We start from the raw sequence: 18135 nt of genomic DNA, 5'->3' as shown, positions 1-18135 counted from the left end.
TAAACACTCAAGTTTCGAAAGTGTGGTAAGTTTAGCTTATTTATGACTTTCTTTATGCTGTATAGGCATGATGACTGAATAGAAAAAACATGTCAAATTGAAAAACTGCTCCTTGAAAAACGAGAAAACAAGAGTTGTATAATTTTAACCGGTATGTTCATCTTTTCCCTCATGACTTCTAAACTAATTTAAATATATTCAACTTTTTATTATAACGAATGAAATCACGTTTTTAAAGCTGATATTATTAAACTGAAATTGTTTTAATGATGTCAAAGAATAATAACAAATTAAAGATACCCGATATAGCTACGGTAAGTAGATAAATAATCAAAGACATGAATTTCGCTTCAACCTTAAAATTATGTTGCCCGAAATAGAATGAACTGTATTTACGTAATTTTAAGGTTGAAGCGAAATTCATGTCTTTGATTATTTATCTACTTACCGTAGCTATATCGGGTATCTTTAATTTGTTATTATTCTTTGACATCATTAAAACAATTTCAGTTTAATAATATCAGCTTTAAAAACGTGATTTCATTCGTTATAATAAAAAGTTGAATATATTTAAATTAGTTTAGAAGTCATGAGGGAAAAGATGAACATACCGGTTAAAATTATACAACTCTTGTTTTCTCGTTTTTCAAGGAGCAGTTTTTCAATTTGACATGTTTTTTCTATTCAGTCATCATGCCTATACAGCATAAAGAAAGTCATAAATAAGCTAAACTTACCACACTTTCGAAACTTGAGTGTTTATAAAAAAAAAAAACCTCATATTACGAGTATTTAGAATATGACACGGCTTGTAAAAACCGGCCATTAGTCCTGCAAAAAGGTTAATCACGCGGATTAACGCAAATGGTGACTCGCGTGCCTGTAATTGGCTTTTGGAGGGGTCCTTCCGTTACAGTCTAAGAATAATAGTCGTCCAATTAAGCAATAAACAGAGGGATACAGAGAAAGGTGTACTTCCTACCGTACATCTAATATTTCAAAGGTTTTATATGAAATTGTGGCGTATGATTTGTCTTAAATCTAATTATAACTACTATCGCTTCCAAAGCGCATGTGTAGAAGAAGAGGCGGAACAAACTACAATGCAGCATTTTCATCGGACGTTAATTTACAAATATAGATCTCTTAAATCTAAATCGTGAACGAATGCACATTGTTTACATTAAAAAACATGAATAGATGAATGAATGAATTGGTAAAATTGGATTATTGGTGGAGTCGACACGCCAAGAAGTAGGTAGTTTTTATTATTTTCTGTGTGTCCCATTGTACAATCATAAAAATAAGAATATACATGGGAAAATTAAAAAATAATTTAATTCGAAACTAATAAAGATATTGTTATATTCTCTGGTTAAATAAATAATGATTTTGAATTATCTTCAAGTTATTTATTTATCTTCCTTGGCGTAGGGGTGAGGTTTCTGAAGCAAAGACTTTCGAAATAAGCGTAGATTTGACAAATTCATCGTTATATTCGTCTTCATCATTATAAAGTGCCTCTGATAGTACTCGATGAAGTAGTCTCACTCCAGACTAAGCGAATTTATTATTCGAGAAATGAAGGGGTTGACCCATAGGATCAATTCTAATCAAGACAGTTCGCAAGAATTTAGTTATCTTAATTACTTTGTTTTTCAATTATGCTAATTTTGGATGGTCCATATCTAACACTTGAACTAAGGAATTTTAAGAAAGAACCGCTGATAACGCGTATACTGTTTGTGCCTATATAAGATGACGATATAATCAAAACATATAATAAGACAGTAAAAATCGAGTCTACATATTAAATATTTTACCAAAAAAAAAAAGAATTTTGGAGAAATTGACAGAAAGCAAAAAAAACTATTTTCAGAATTTTGGCTGGCTGTCTATTTGGTATGTTATAACTTCGAAACTCCTCAACAGGTTTGAATGTGACTTTTACAACTATTTTATAAATAATCAGGAGCATTGTCAAAACTTTAGTTTCGTCAAAATCAATCAAAAAAGGTATGGTCAATAGAAAAATTAATAGAAATTAAATTTCAATTGAAACACTCTTTTCAAATTTACTTTGGGGCTAATTCAATCTGTATGATTTGTATTTACTTAGTGTTACATAAACATAAGTTTTATACTAGCACCCGTCCCGGCTTCACACGGGTAGCATTTACGAACATAAACCTTCCTTTGAAATCACTCTATCTATTTAAAATAACTGGAAAATCCGTTCTGTAGTTTTAAATATATAATAATAAAAACATACATACATAGTACAGACATATGGACAGACGCGGGAAGCGGCTTTGCTTTATACTATGTAGTTATACAAGGACTCACTGCTTAATTTTCTTACTCTGTGGCGTTGCTTTGGTTCTCCTGGTTATAGTAAATTCGGTCATGTCATCGACGTCACATGGACTTAAATGGGTCTTACAATTTAATTGATGGTCCTTTCGGGGGTCAGCGGGAAAATATCCACTCATTTCCCGGCACATTTTTAAAAGTATAACGTAACAAAACGTAATAATCAAAGACATGAATTTCGCTTCAACCTTAAAATTATGTTGCCCGAAATAGAATGAACTGTATTTACGTAATTCTACTTTAAAAGGATTTACCTAAGGCTTGGCACATACCCTCGGTATTCCGTTATAGAATATTGTTTTAAAAAAAGGTAGTTAATAATAAACGGACATTACTTCATCAAAACATGGACGTTGCGACAGTCATAAACTTGACCTGACCTTTTATACCAGATAAAATGTCAAGTCAAGTCTATGGTACATGAACTGATGAGCTGTTGATTAGAGTTAATGGTTTAAGTACTTATATAAAAAAATATATAATTAAGCCAAACAGCTGAAAGTGGCCTTTCAGTCTTTCCGAGACTCTTGGCTTTGTCTACCTCGTAAGACGTGATAATGTATATATATAAAAAAAAACTTTTGTTGTACATATAACACAAATGCCGTATTATAGGTTTGTATCTTACTTCATTTAATTTATATATAAAGTGTGATGTTTTAGTAAGAAGCATGATTTTAATTATATCAAAAACATACAAATATTTTAACACAACACAAAGGCCACAATGTACACGCGAGTGAAGTCGCGAGCAGAAACGTCCTCTGATGTCTTTAACTCTATAGTGACAACTAATTACCGTAGAAAGCAATGGTGCCGACTGGTTCTGACGATGGGAAACTGAGAACTTGGCGTCTAACTCCTCTCTCTAGGTTATTACAGCCCGCTAGTATTAGTGGGCATCTAGAGATAAAAGACAGCATGCGATATGCAATCGTATTCAGCAGCTGAAAATAGGAGTACGCTATGACAACCTCAAAATACGCTACTAAGAAAATTGATAAGAAACATTTTTTTTTTCTTATGGAAATATTTAAATTTATTTAAAAAAACCTGTGTATTGACTATTTGGTTGTTTATTTATTTTTAAATAGGTTCATCATTACAAAACTCCAGGGTGAAAGCTAGTTCTTCTTTCTTCAGGCTATAGTCTCGGTTAAATCCTCACCACTAGTGAGTAGCTGCTGGCTACACTTTTGACCATGGATCTTGGATTGGGAGAGTCTGGTTTCTTACCCAAAGCAGCTCCCGTCACCTGCGCAACCTTTGCAGTTGAACCTAAAACCGTATTGGATCATAATTACTACACATCCATTTGCTTCAATTTGCAGGGCGCAGGTTTCACATTTTTACCCTCACCGTAAGATCATTGATTAGTATAATGTACATAACGTAAAAGCAGTAGTAGGTAAAAGATAGTTCATAATATGTAATTTAATAAGCAATTAGAATAAAACTGTTAAGGGTTAAACAACAATCGACACTGTGTCAATTTTGCACCAATGAACACGCACGCGTTTTTACCGCGCGATATGCTATCGCTGTTTCGCTTTTTATTATAACGTGAAACGGGACAGCGATATTTGATAGTAGCGTAACAAAAACATCGTCGACGCGTGCTATGTAAGCTATGATAGCGACCCTATCGTTAGTCAATAGCTAGCCACATCTTCCTCATTCTCTCATCTTAGGGCGTCGGATATGAATATTTCACTCTTTGTACCGTTTACATCGCACCACTTAAGCTTGGCTGTCTCCGCTATTTCATGATATATGCGCTTGCCTGTTTGGTGCATATGAAAAATGCGACGCTCTTGTAAGCTTGATATCCTCTTGAAATATATAGTGAAAGACTTTCATTATTTTACATACTCCTAAACTGACAAAGAAATGAAAAGACGGAAATATTTAAGTATCAAGGAAAAAACTTTTACGTGTATACATAGGTATCATGTATTGGACCCTAATTCACAATATGTATTTTTTTGCAGAATAAACGTAAATTTTCATTTGTTCACCTCTTTGTATGACCAGCTCTTGCTAGCGACTTCCTAATTGAAAAAAAGGCGTCAAACAGTGGCTATAAAATGGCTATACTTAATGAATAATGCTTTACCCAATGGTCTAACCTTTGACTTATTTCTTTCCTAAGCTGTTGTTCATTTCTTAAATCTAGGAAGCAAGAAAAATCTAGTCCTAGTAGTATAAAACAAACTGTTATTATTTGAGATTATATTCCTCACAATAAAACAATTCATATTACACAAAGCAATACTATACAAAATTACAAAAGCTTAACGTTCAAAAATATCTGTCCATTCCATGTCACGCTCAGCAGAACGTTACGAAATAAAATTACCTTTCATTTGGCATTCTTGAATGATTTACCAGGTCATTGAACTCTAAAAATGATGAACATCGAAGTTATTCGGAATATTTTCCTTCGATTTCGTCGTGAATTGCTCGTGAATCGAACGATTCGATGTTCCTTTTTTGAATCTACTCCGAGTGACAATGGTGGCGTGTGTTTTGTTGTGACGTGGAATATGGAATTTTCGCTACAATAATTTCAGATTTTGTTATTGCTTTTCGCATTTCGAATTTTTAATACATTTTCTTTGAATAATAGGTACTTTTGTTTTCTGAAAAACACATACAGAGCTACATACATTGCTTACGGAGCAGACAGAGGCAACAATCTCGAAAAATCTACCTAATAGATTTTTCTCCATTTAGTACAGCGAGTATATCTTAGTTCAAAATTTTCATAACACTCATGCGATATTCCAAGGCAAATTGAAAAATAAATCATTTATATTTCATCATCAAAAATACACCGATCGTCACAATGGACTTTTTCTCTATTTGTACAGTGAGAAAGCCTTAGTTCAGAATGTCAATGTTTATGCGATATCCCCGAGGTTGACAGTTCAATTATTAAGTCGCTACCCGGTCGCGGCAGATGGTTTTTATAGCTCGTGGGATGAAAGATCTAAGAATAATTGGGTCCGCACTGAATAGATATACCTTTTAAATGTTTTGTTTTTGTTCCTCGATGATATCGTGGCGGTTGGAAATATTTTCCCGGTATTGTTGCGAATCGGAAAATACGATACTTTTGTTATTTTATTGATTGAGACGAGAAATGCTTGTCCATTATTCTTCAGAAGAGGTATGATTTTATATAGACTCTTGATAAAATGCCGCCCTGGGCTAATCCGCACATAAAGTTACAAATATAATTGTTTTGGAGATGCTTGTGTTATTGTGTTATCATAATTACCAACTGATATACAACACTAGTTGTGTCCTTAGGATGTTTTTTTAGAAATTATTCCCATACAGGCAACCATATACAAGTGTGAATCAAATTTGCTAGGTTGTTTCAGTTACACGCTGATAGAGTAGTTTCTCCATTCTCAAAAATACTATTTCGAAATAAACTTCCATTATATCTTTGACCTTTATTTGACAGCCATACATACAATTTACAGTCTTGAGAGGAGACTCCAGCTGCATGGCTTTATTGATAATAAAATCATTAATGATCGTAAAAATGATTATATTTTATACCTTCGTCGTTTCGCCACCTTCAACGTCTTTGTCCAATCTAGACAGGCTTGATCCTATTTTATCATATCAAAAACCAACCTCTTTTTTGAATGCAGAATTCCATCATTATCATATATTACTCTTGTACACAAAAAACAAAGCATAACTTTTTCAAGCTGTCAACTAAGGTATATATATTCTCAATGCATTTTACGGAACAGCAGATTTCGTAAACAGAGCTTGCATACCTATTTCAAACACTTCAGTGTACCTATTATACGGTTACGGCTGCAAACTCAAAGGCATCGTTTGCCCAAACAATTCTCATCTTTATTGCGTTCGTATAGAGTTTACGTGATATGTACGTGAATGTTGTAAGTGCGCCAATCTATTTCGCGAGCAGGACAGCCAATTTTGTCGTCGCATCGTGTCTAAACGTTCGAAATTCGAACGGCCATGGCGTCGTTCGAGATATGGTGCAATGAACATGATATGTGGCTGATATTTGTATTAGAATCGGGGTTTTGGGTCCAATTCTGAACTAACGGAGGTGAATCTTTCAGTGTTAAATCTTCTTACCAGTGGTGCGAGTTCAGAGCATCGTGAAGTTTAGTAATACAACAAAGCTTTGCACTTAAACTGCACGTCGAAATTGATTCGTAGGACCATGTTGTAAAAATGTTGCAATTAATTTCTAGGCATGTTGTAGCCATATTACAATTGATTCGTATCGTAGCTTTACCACAATTATATCGTACGTCATTGGAACTGATTCGTAGAGATGTCGTAGCTATGTCAGAAACTATTTGTAAAGATATATTTTTATTTTTAAACTATGTCCTCTCTAGGTCCATTAACTTCTAGATACATACATTTTACGTCTTTACTTCCTTACGGAATAGACGCAAATACTCTACAGACCGCATTACTAAAAAGTTCTCACAGAAGATAAACTATATAAACACAATGCAAACCGCATTCTCCATCACAATATCTAGTAAAGAGTTACGTTCCGACAACCGGTAATATTTCACAGTCATGCATGATTTATTTGTCCCCGTCGCGTTAGAATCGACGAACAAATTGATTCAATATTTCTTTGTGAACTATTTCGCTGTATACATAACAATTATGACAGTTGTAAACTACGGTATTGTGTGGATTTTTACTGCAAATAGCATCTGTGATGTAGTGCTGACCTGGATACGCTGAATTTGTGGTACGCTGCATTTTTTTTTTCATAGGTATAGCAAGGTAGGTAAGTTATATCAATACTAACTGACCACGTCATAGCTGTAATTCAAGTTAATCTTCTTATAAATAACCAACTTTTTCGCGGTGATAAAATCCTGTTACTCCTGCTCCGTAGCGTGGTATTGTTATGGCGTAAAAAACTATCGCTGTTTCGCTTTTTATAACGATGTGAAACGGGACAGCGCTAGTTTATCGCGCGATTAAAACGGCGCAGTGTCACACGTGCTACTACATACTATGGGGGATAAAGGACATACTAAAATCCATCCAGTAGTTCCAGAGATAGCGTGTACAAACAGACAGATCTTTTTTCAAATTCTTTATAAAGATACTACCTACTAGTTCTACTGTCGGCCATTTTTTTTTATTATTCACTGTACATATTTTTCAATGTTTTATTATTATTTATCGATTGATTGGAAGCTAAAGAAAATAGTGTTCGCATGAAAATCGGAAATTATACTTATACAACTCCTCGTTGTCACTTTATCCATATACAACCCCACTTTTTAACATCGGAGGTTAACTAAAATCGGTGTAATACGTCTTTTCCATCTCTTTCTTCATTCGGGCACAGCGTGGGATCGGAACGAACATTTTTCATCCCCGTAGATGGGAGATTTCTTTGAGTATTTTATCGCCTACTATTACTGTAATATTCTTTCCAGATGGTTTTTTTTTATTATTATTTAGATACATATACGTGGTTATTCTAAGACAAAGTAGATTACTGTAATAGATTTAATAATTTCGCGACTGGTAAAATATGTTTTAGACATCCCATTATAATGCCAAAAGTACTTATAAAAATACACATAAAATCTTGCTCCTTACGGGAGGAAGAAACTACAAATTCTTTTCACTTGCCACAAACGATGCAACGTTATTATTTTTGGTTTTCTCCAAATTAATCACAATTTTGTTTAGATTACTCTTGATTAGAGATAGAGATAGATACTCCTAATTAGACCTTACCTTTAGCAAGGACGTATAAAATTTAGCAACAAATACACCATGACTTTAACATTCTTCTTAATTAACTTGTACAATCTAAAAGAGATGGAGTATCCACATCCATACATACGTGGTATATCATCTTAATGCTCAAACCTCAAAAGTTAACTAGTACATTAATGTATAATCGCGCGGTAGTAATCGGTAAATCGAGCGTTACGTAACTTGTGACGGTACATGTAATAAATCAAGTGTTCAACGAAGACTTAGGTATGTAAATTTATAAAATTTAAATTTTGACGATAGAAGTTTCTTTAAATAAATTACACTTGACACGTATATAAAGTACCTTATTTATTAATAATTCTGTGGTATCTCATTATAACTAACAAAAGTATAGAAATAAGTAGTGCCCTTGTACTAAATTTCTCTTTAATTAAGTTCTATTCTTACTTTTTCCTTGATATACATAAATATAAAAATACATAAAAACTTTTCGTTTAAATGAAATATCCAATGCCAATTTATGTGATTTTTAAAGCTAATAAGCGCGGTGTAAAACAAAATTAACTAAGTCCATATCTCCGTAACGAAAAACTGCAAAAATACAAAAAATTAAATATACCTAGTCATTTGTACATCGAATTTTTTGTAGAAATAAAAAAAAGTGTTAACTCAAATCGAATTATAGAAACATTTAAGAATGTTAAAGACTGCATCCGCCTTTACGTTCAGACCGTCTGAATGTTTAAACAAGTTGTAAAAGTCAGAAAAGAGCACGATAGATGTTGAATATTTATTAAAGTCGCATCAAGCTTGGTGAAAACGATATAATAACCAACTTTCTTAGCCTTACAAACTTGGGATTCTCCTGTAGATGTCTAGCGACCTGTCACTATTTGAATCTCAATTTCATAAGTTAACTATACAGCTGAGCGTGGCCTTCCAGTCTTTTCAATACAGAAAAAAAAAAATTTAATTGAAGAAAAATTATAATATTCAATTGTTCACTTTCACTTTTTTTCTTTTTTTTTTCTTTAAATATTGACTTTTTTCTAGGCGGTCAGTGTTCTATACAATTTGAAACAGAAAGAGAGGCAGATAACACAACATATACTTACTCAGACGGCATAGAAGCACACCAAGCATATATACATACATTTATATCATCACGCCTGTCTCCCATTAAGGTAGGCAGAGACTATGGATTTCCACTTGCTTCGATCCTTACACATTATTACAGAGCTCTCCCGCTTTTTACACACTCATTAGTCTTTTAATATCCGACGATTACAGGTACTCCTAACATCTCCGTTTTTTAAGACATTCGAAATTTGGTGCTTGAAAGTTCACTTTTACAAGCAATACAAAAACATGTACTTGCTCAGTTTTATATGTATGTATTTCACAAATCTGAATACAAACTTAGCATACAATCGAGCCCTGAAAATATGCGCATATTTACCGACGTTAGCGACGATTCATTGACAGAATATGGAAGAAACTGAATGAACGCCATATTTGGTATAAAGTTACAAAGAGATATTAATACATTACATATGGTCACGTCTATATCCCATGCGGGGTAGACAAAGCCAACAGTCTTGAAGACTAAATGGCCACGTTCAGCTATTTGGCTTAATGCTAGAATTGAGATTCAAAAAGTGACAGGTTGCTAGCCCATCGCCTAAAAGAAGAATCCCAAGTTTATAAGCCTATCCCTTAGTCGCCTTTAACGACATCCATGGGAAAGAGATGGAGTGGTCCTATTCTTTTTTGTATTGGTGCCGGGAACCACACGGCATTATTAATCCGTACTTACTTTGATGTTGAAATATCAAGAGGCTTTTGAAATAACGATTAACATCACGGTTTAATTTTCTTTTTAAAGTACTTATTTTTTGTATGTGCAAGTGGAAAGATATAGTCTCTGCCTGTCCCTCGGGGAAAGAGGCGTATGTATTTCTAGCAAATTTTCCAAATATTATTAGAATGTGAAAGATAGTCAAGAAAAAGATGTGTTTCCTAATTTTTCCGGAAAAATAAATTCTTGTATACACATCCTTTAAATAATTTGTGAGATAAGACAGCTTCCGATCATAATGTAATGGTCCATCTCTGTAAACGGAACGGAACGTCACTACGGAACGGAAAATACTTAACACATTGCTATAAAATTACTTGACAAACATACGGACTTTTATTTGGAGAACTTTATTATTATTTTTATAAAAATAAAATCTAGAAAATAGAAGCTCGTAATATTTTTTGTTTTTTGTTTTTCATTATTGTGGCCAGTTTCCCAATTTTTATGGTCCGCAGGATTTCGAATTATTTTTATAGGCAACGAACTTTTCTATTTTTACTAAGTACATATTTTTTTCTCTTTACATATATATATAAACAAGTTTTTATCCCTTGCGGGCTAGACAGAGCCAAGAAAGACTGAAGATAGAATTAAGATTCAGATTCTTTCTCTTTTACTGATTCAATCTACCCCTTCTTTTTTTTTCTTTTTTTTAATAGTAGTAAACAACAACACTAACATTAAAAATAGTGCAATTCAAAAACAGACCTAAAGACACAATATAGAGTTGTATGTTTCCAAAAATATTGAAGTGTACACCATTTTCCGATGTTTGGCGTAAAAATACGTTGAAAGTTTAATGAGACATGGGGATAACCGAATGAGAAATGCGTATGACGCAAATGAAATGTTCTCTTCATACCTATTTCGTTTCAAAAACAATCATCATTATGAAAGAAAGGGATCCCTTTCATTCGACTAATTTTTTGTTTCCTATTAAAATAGGACACAAAAATAACTCGTTTTGCATAACGAGTTACGCATTGAATTTTTTGTCATAATAGTTTTTTGGCATAATTGGTTTTGACATACTGGCAACTTTACCGTTCGACCACTGACAGTCACTATTAAAACCGTGTTACTCCTTTGATCACAGTCGTAAACCGACCCCTGGGCGACGTACAAGAGGACCCTGGGACAAACGCTACGATTGTTACTACTTTTTGAGAAGAAAATGTCCGAAAACCCAATCTCATTTTAATAATAATTAAGGTATCACAATTTGAAAGTAAAATATAGTTGAAGTTCCATCGTGAATATTTATAATGAAGCAAATTTTTCATAAAATTAATTACACATTATTCTTTTAGGGTATCTCATTCCATAATATAACAAAAAGTGAAGATATTATTTTATTTAAATGATTAATTCAGAAAGGTCAGATCAAGAATATTGTGGAAATTAGGACAATGTGGCGTGTGGTTCCAATAGAAAAGAATAGGACCACTCTATCTCTCTCCCATGGATGTCGTAAAAGGTGACTTAGGGGTAGACTTATAAACTTGGGATTCTTCTTTTAGTCGATGGGCTAGCAACCTGTCACTATTTGAATCTCAATTCTATCTTAAAGCCAAATAGCTGAACGTGGCCTATCAGTCTTTTCAGACTGTTGGCTCTGTCTACCCCGCAAGGGATATAGACGTGATTATATGTATGTAAGAAAATGTAGGACCCTAGGTAAGCAATGTGATTTCTTGTTTGTGTCGTGGAGTTCTGTTACTTACTCAAAATGAAAAACTCGTCTGTATTTAATGTATCAAAGATAATTTTCAATTGAATTGTACGAGTACTTATACATTTTTCGAATAGAAACAGTAAGCAAAACAGTATAAAACAAGTGGGTCTTGACTGCGGGTTGTGTGGAGAGGTACACAAACACACGGGATACGATTACTAAGAGTAGCTCAAACACTGCGGCTGCGTGATCTGTTTCCACCAATCAGGGGCCGTCAAATACTTGCGTTAATTCAGTTCGTATACAGAACATTGTGATTGTTGAGTACTTACGTACTAAAGGAGCTATAGCGAGCAAAAGTGTTGGATATTTTTTAAATAAGGAATCTAATTTCGTTGATCTAACTCGAACACATGCGTTGCGTGCTTTGTTTCCATTCCACCAATCAGAGACCGTCAAATATTTGAACCAATAAAGTTCGTTTTCAGATAATAACGAAATTTATTTCGTAGAGAAGCAATCATAGAAAATCTTGACGGTGCAACCGTGAAAGTTTTGAGAATTCGTAAACTTGAGAGAGAAAGAGATAAATTCACTGTCAAAACGTGCATGTTCATACTTTAGTCCCCTTTCCTCATTTCATTCCTAAGTAGATATGAACTAATCTTGTCCCCGTAGCATGGCACGCGCGATGCCGTTCATATCGCGCGATAAACTATCGCTGTTACTGTTTGTATTATGAAGTGAATGTGGCGATAGTTTTTCGCGCGACAAAAACGGCATCACGCGTGTCATGCTACGGATGCTGTTCTACTTTACTTAAAACGTTTAGCGAAAACTACACAACTTTTAGCATTCTATTGGTGCCGTGTGGTTCCCGACACCAATAGAAAAAGAATAGGACCACTCAATCTCTTTCCCATGGATATTGTAAAAGGCGACTAAGGGGTAGGCATACAAACTTGGGATTCTTCTTTTAGGCGACGGGCTAGCAACCTGACACTATTTGAATCTCAATTCTATCTTAAAGCCAAACAGCTGAACGTGGCCTATCAGTCTTGAAAAGACTGTTGGCTCTGTCTACCCCGCAAGAGATATAGACGTGACTATATGTATGTATGTGCCCAGGGACATTGAACCACGGTAGACGCGTTGATAAAGAAGAGTTATATCCTGTGTTATTTACAGAGCCAGTTCATAAAAATACGTAAAAAAATTCTTGGGCCTTTCCCCTACGGTTCAAAAAAGGTTATGTGTACAAAAATCATTCGACTAGTTCGACACACCCTTCACATCATTACATTATTTATAATGGCACAATTTTTCAACTGTCACTATTCCACCAGAATTCCGCCTTATCACGTGCGAACCATTTATCCACGACAAATTTCTGTCGCAAAATTATAAAAAAGGTTACGAAACGGAGATAGGTATATTTTTTTACGTTCATATTTTCGTCGCATTTCGGCAATGTCGAGGGGAGAGTAGGGAGGGTCACTTTAACGAATCTTATTAAGATATTCCATATCAATCAAGTTACCCCTCTTAAGTTATATTTAAAAAATGAAAATCAAGATATTTTTCTTCCTGAGAATTTTTCTTTTTCGTTCGAGTAATTTTTTCAGAATTGTTATTGGGGTATAATTCTGTTTCGCATTTTTTATTAGTCACAAAAGAATGCCGGCTTTTGCTGGTCGGAGGCGACGGAGAGTGAATGCATTGTAGCTATTTCGATTGATGAAAAACAATATTCAATAAATATATTTCTCATTTCTGTAGTGGGTCAAAAATTTTACGTTTTTTAATAATACAATATTAAATTTTCATAACTCTAAACTAAAATAGAAAGTAAACGGATAAACTATCAAACTGCGTTATCTCGATTTAAGAAAAACATTGTTAATCTTAGAATTTTTGCACTTTTCTCAATAACCTGAAATAATTGATATGAAGGCTAATTAAGGGTAATTTTAATTTCCCTAATAGAACCACCACCAATTTTTTTTCCTCTTCAGTTTAGAATGGTAGGAAAATCGAAATAACGATCCGAATAACGACAAAATACAATAAATACGAATAAAGAATAGGACCACTCCATTTCTTTCGCATAGATGTCGTAAAACGCGATTAAGGGAGACTAACTACTAGATTAACTTGAGATTCGTCTTTTAGGCGATGAGCTAGCTCCCTGCCCCTTTTTAAATCTCAATTATAGCCAAACAGCTGAAAGTAGGCCACGTTCTCTCAGTCCGTCTTTTCAAGACTATCAGTCTTTTCAAGACTTTTGGTTATCCCCGTAAGGGATATAGACGTGATTATGTGTATGTATGTATGTAATGACAAAATACTCAGTGAAATCCACGGTCCTGAAAGGGCTATTCATCCGAACCAATGGAGTAATTACATGAAAATGTTTTATAAGAAACCGAAGTAAAATTCCAAATTTCATTCGAACATCTGCGTAATTTAATTCAAATCTGTTTACATTTTCGTTTGAATTAGTTGCTTGGCTGTGGTTGGCTTTGTTAAGGATTCAAATTCAAAAATGGAACTGAATAAATATCTGTCAAGTGCGAGTCGTACCATCGCCACGTTTGTTGTGAAACCTGTTTGTTAAAATTGACCAAAATGTTACTTGAAATTCGTTGTTTGTTGTGTGGGAGCTCCCTTTAATAATAACTTTATTTTATTTAATTTTTTATTTTGAAAGTTGCAACTAAATATTCTGTAAAAGTTTTAAGTAGTTATTAATATTGAGCATAAAATACGAAAAACATAAGCACGTTTTATGACACCCGCACCAAAATCGGATTAGCCAAACACGAGAAATTGGTTAACAAACTTACATGTTTAAGAGTCAAACTGAGAACCTTCTTTTTTATCAGTCAGGTTAAATTACTAAAACAACCTGTGTTAAGCGTATACTTTTCCGAAAACCGCATCAAAATCGGTTCGGCCAAACGCAAGCCAATTATGGATAAACATACATACGGGTCAAACTGAGAACCTCCATTTTTGAAGTCGGTTAAAAATGTATCGGACGGAAAAATACATTGATTTATCAAAGTATGTCGGCTCACACTCATAGGTCGTAGGTCTTAATATACTGACATATCAATAACTCTGCAAATGTATACAATAATGGCGATATTAATTGTGTAGCTGCCACAAAAGACCGGCCTGGAGGCTTGGATGAAATGCATGCTTCAGTGGGTCGAGACCATCAGAGTAAGTAATATAAATACACTACAGGCAATGTTTCGGGGTTCTGTTCGGTAGATAGTAACAAATAAATAAAATCTTTACAAGCTTTATTTTGTAACAACCTTTTACGTACAGCTCAGCCCGCGCTAATTTAGCGCTATATACAAAAAGCGTACGAATAAAACGCCACCTACAAAAGCAACGAATTTTGAAGTAAATCAGTAATATAGAAACAAAAATAAATAGCTATAAGTAAATTTAAAAAAAGGCAGTGCAGCCAAGCAAATTTAATAAGTATACAAAATTAGACATAAGAGATGCAATTTAACTTGCAGAAATACTACATGCATAATGTTAAACCAATCATAAACCCTTATAATTGTACAATAAGAAGACTAAGTGTAGTAATAAGCAAAGTTATAGTTTTTCATATTTCAAGTAAACAAAAAAAAAGAAAATGCTTGAAAATGTCACTGTCCCTGATAGAGTATACTGGCAATAAACTCCTTCTGGGTCTGTAGTAACATCCAGAGGAAAATTTAAAAAAAAAATAATAATATTAAAACAATTAGGATAATACACATAATTCTCAAAGTATTATTTTAACAAAACTGTCAGTTCACAAAGACGCGATAGCTATAATATACATAATTGGTTGAAAGCTTATGGATTTTTCAATTACACTGGGCTGTTTGAGAGGCCGTTACGTTTGATTGAAAGGAAATGTTTACCTGTAAATAATTCATGAAAATAGTGAGCCAAGGGAGGAATAGGGCGTTGTTTATATTGGTAGTCATGTGAACGACAAGGGCATTGATTTGATAGAATTTTTTAAGGGTAGTTCCAATTCTGGTTTGAAGAAGAAGAAGAAAATAAATTAAATCCAAATCAATATTTTATTAAGAAACAAGGCCTTCGCAGGCACATTTTCACGTTATTTTACAGTTCAATAAATAAAATTTAAGTGTTAACTAATATACTTACTCGTACATACATAAAATCACGCCTCTTTCCCGTAGGGGTAGGCAGAGACTACCTCTTTCCACTTGCCACGATCTCTGCATACTTCCTTCGCTTCATCCACATTCATAACTCTCTTCATGCAAGCTCGGCGGTTTCGGGTACTTTTGACCTGACCCTTTAACTAATATATTTGTCAAAAAGCTTTAAAGTACCTGAACACTTAAACCTTGAGTCTAGCGTCCCTTTTAAAACGAAACGGAACGTTCTTTAAAATGAACACCACTCCCAAATGTGTGCTAGTTCTTTGTCCAAAAAAAAAAGACCACTGGTAAGATAAGATGCAACAGCTGATGAAGAAACTAAAGACCACTGGTAAGATAAGATGCAACAGCTGATGAAGAAACTAAAGTATTGGCCGCACACTCGTCAGAAAGGCTTTTCTTTTTAATAGTGTCGATAGAAATCAAAACTAACGATAGGCTCACTAACATAAATAATACTTTTCTCACCCTCTGGAGAGGAGCCTGGAGTGCGCCACCTTTGAGTATTAATCGTACATACATACAGTCACGTCCACATCCCTTGCGGAGCAGACAGAGCCTATAGTCTCGAAAAGACTAAAAGGCAATGTTTAGCTACATGGCTTAATGACAGAATTAAGATTCGAGAACAATCCTAAGTTTATTTAGCCTTTTACGACATCCATGGAAAAGATACACTCCATATGGCCAAGGCACTTTAGTGCCGGAAACCACACGGCACAATATCAATATTATCGAAAATTTATGCAACTTACCCTGCGGAAATTCTTATACTTGCTATTTTATTAACTTCTTGCTGTGGCTCAGTATTATAATTTATTTATAAAGTATCCAAACGAGAATGAGATAAGCATCTTTTAAATTAGTCGATACAAGCAACCGGTAATATTTATAAATAAAAACCATACTTAGAAAAACCTTTACCTAACATTTCAAACAGGATCAAAATCCGTCAAAAGCTTTTAGAGATTAACTCATACATACATACAGACAGAGATATGTCCTTTAGAGAGGTGAGAAGACTCAACTGGCACTAACGCCAAGAGAAAGAAATATAAGATTCATTCGTGATAACGTCACGTGATTTTATATATAGGTACAATTATAAACATACACGCACATCACGGCTTTATCCGTTACGGGATAGACAGAGCTAACAGTCTCAAAAATGCAACGTGATACGTGATCTAGATATAATAAAAACTACAGATATAAGTAATACAATCATAAAAAAGGCACATTATTTACTTACCGCTGACGTATAAATACACACACAAAACACTGGAGCCGATCAGAATCAATACACTGACCATTAAATTAAACGCAAATAATCGTTTTTCAATTATTTTTCACTGGTATTCCCATGATTACCAGCCGGTATTATTACGTTATTCCGGAAAAAAAATGCGAAAGCGTACCCGTGCAACCGTGCTTCTGCCACGGGAGACCGCGGCGTACTAAATTTAAATCCTACATCACATATCGGGGTTTTTATTTACTTATAATTACATTCGTTTTGTTTTTGCATATTAATATATTCATACAAGTGAAAAGTTCGCATTGAGGAATGGATAACTTGAGTTGCGTTTTATTTCGTTAAGATACCACTGCCGCCATCTGTCAGAGCGGTGTGAAAACAAAATTTGTAGAGGTGCTACGAAGGCGCTACGTAGAAGTTACTTTTTTCACTCGAAAAGGACGCTATGATGTCAAAGTTTTTGTTAGTATTTATATATTGAAGATTTAGTCTTTAGGGATGATTGCAATGCATTGCATTCTATTTACATATATAAATAAACTCAAAAATTACACCTCGTTCACGGAGGGATAGGCAGAGACTTCACCTTGTCACAACCTTATTCCGCTTCATCCACATTCATTACTGTATTTACGCCAGGCCGTCGGTTACGGGTACTGTTGACCTGACCTTTTGCCAGGAAATCCTCAATTTGATCAATTTACATTCTTTCATTGTCATTCATTATATATGTAATCTAAATAAATACATGCATACGTATAGTCATGTCTACATCTCTTGCAAGGTAGATAGATCCAATAAACTGTAAGGCCGTGTTCAGCTGTATGACTTAATGATGGAATTGAGATTCAAATATTGACAGGTTGCTAGCCCATCGCCTACAATGACAATCCTAACTTTATAAGCCTATCCCTTAGTCGCCTTTTACTACATCGATTGAAAGCATTTGGAGTGATTCTATTCTCCAGAAACCACACGGCAAAAAGTTATCAAA

The 18135-nt window shown here is 34.2% G+C and overlaps 1 protein-coding gene across 1 annotated transcript in view; it reads right to left on the bottom strand.

Annotated features, from left to right (window-relative positions):
* Positions 1 to 17321, bottom strand: part of LOC106129765 (lachesin) — a 105513-nt gene extending 88192 nt beyond the window's left edge. The window contains exon 1 of the mRNA XM_013328431.2: positions 17136 to 17321. The gene's annotated coding sequence lies outside the window, so the exon portion shown is untranslated. The remainder of the gene's footprint in view (positions 1 to 17135) is intronic.
* Between the last annotated feature and the right edge of the window lie 814 nt (positions 17322 to 18135).

Source organism: Amyelois transitella, chromosome 16 (assembly GCF_032362555.1).
Source record: "Amyelois transitella isolate CPQ chromosome 16, ilAmyTran1.1, whole genome shotgun sequence".
In the NCBI taxonomy this organism is placed as follows: domain Eukaryota; kingdom Metazoa; phylum Arthropoda; class Insecta; order Lepidoptera; family Pyralidae; genus Amyelois; species Amyelois transitella.
Note: the sequence above shows the minus strand (reverse complement) of the source record. Positions and strands in the feature narration are given on the sequence as shown.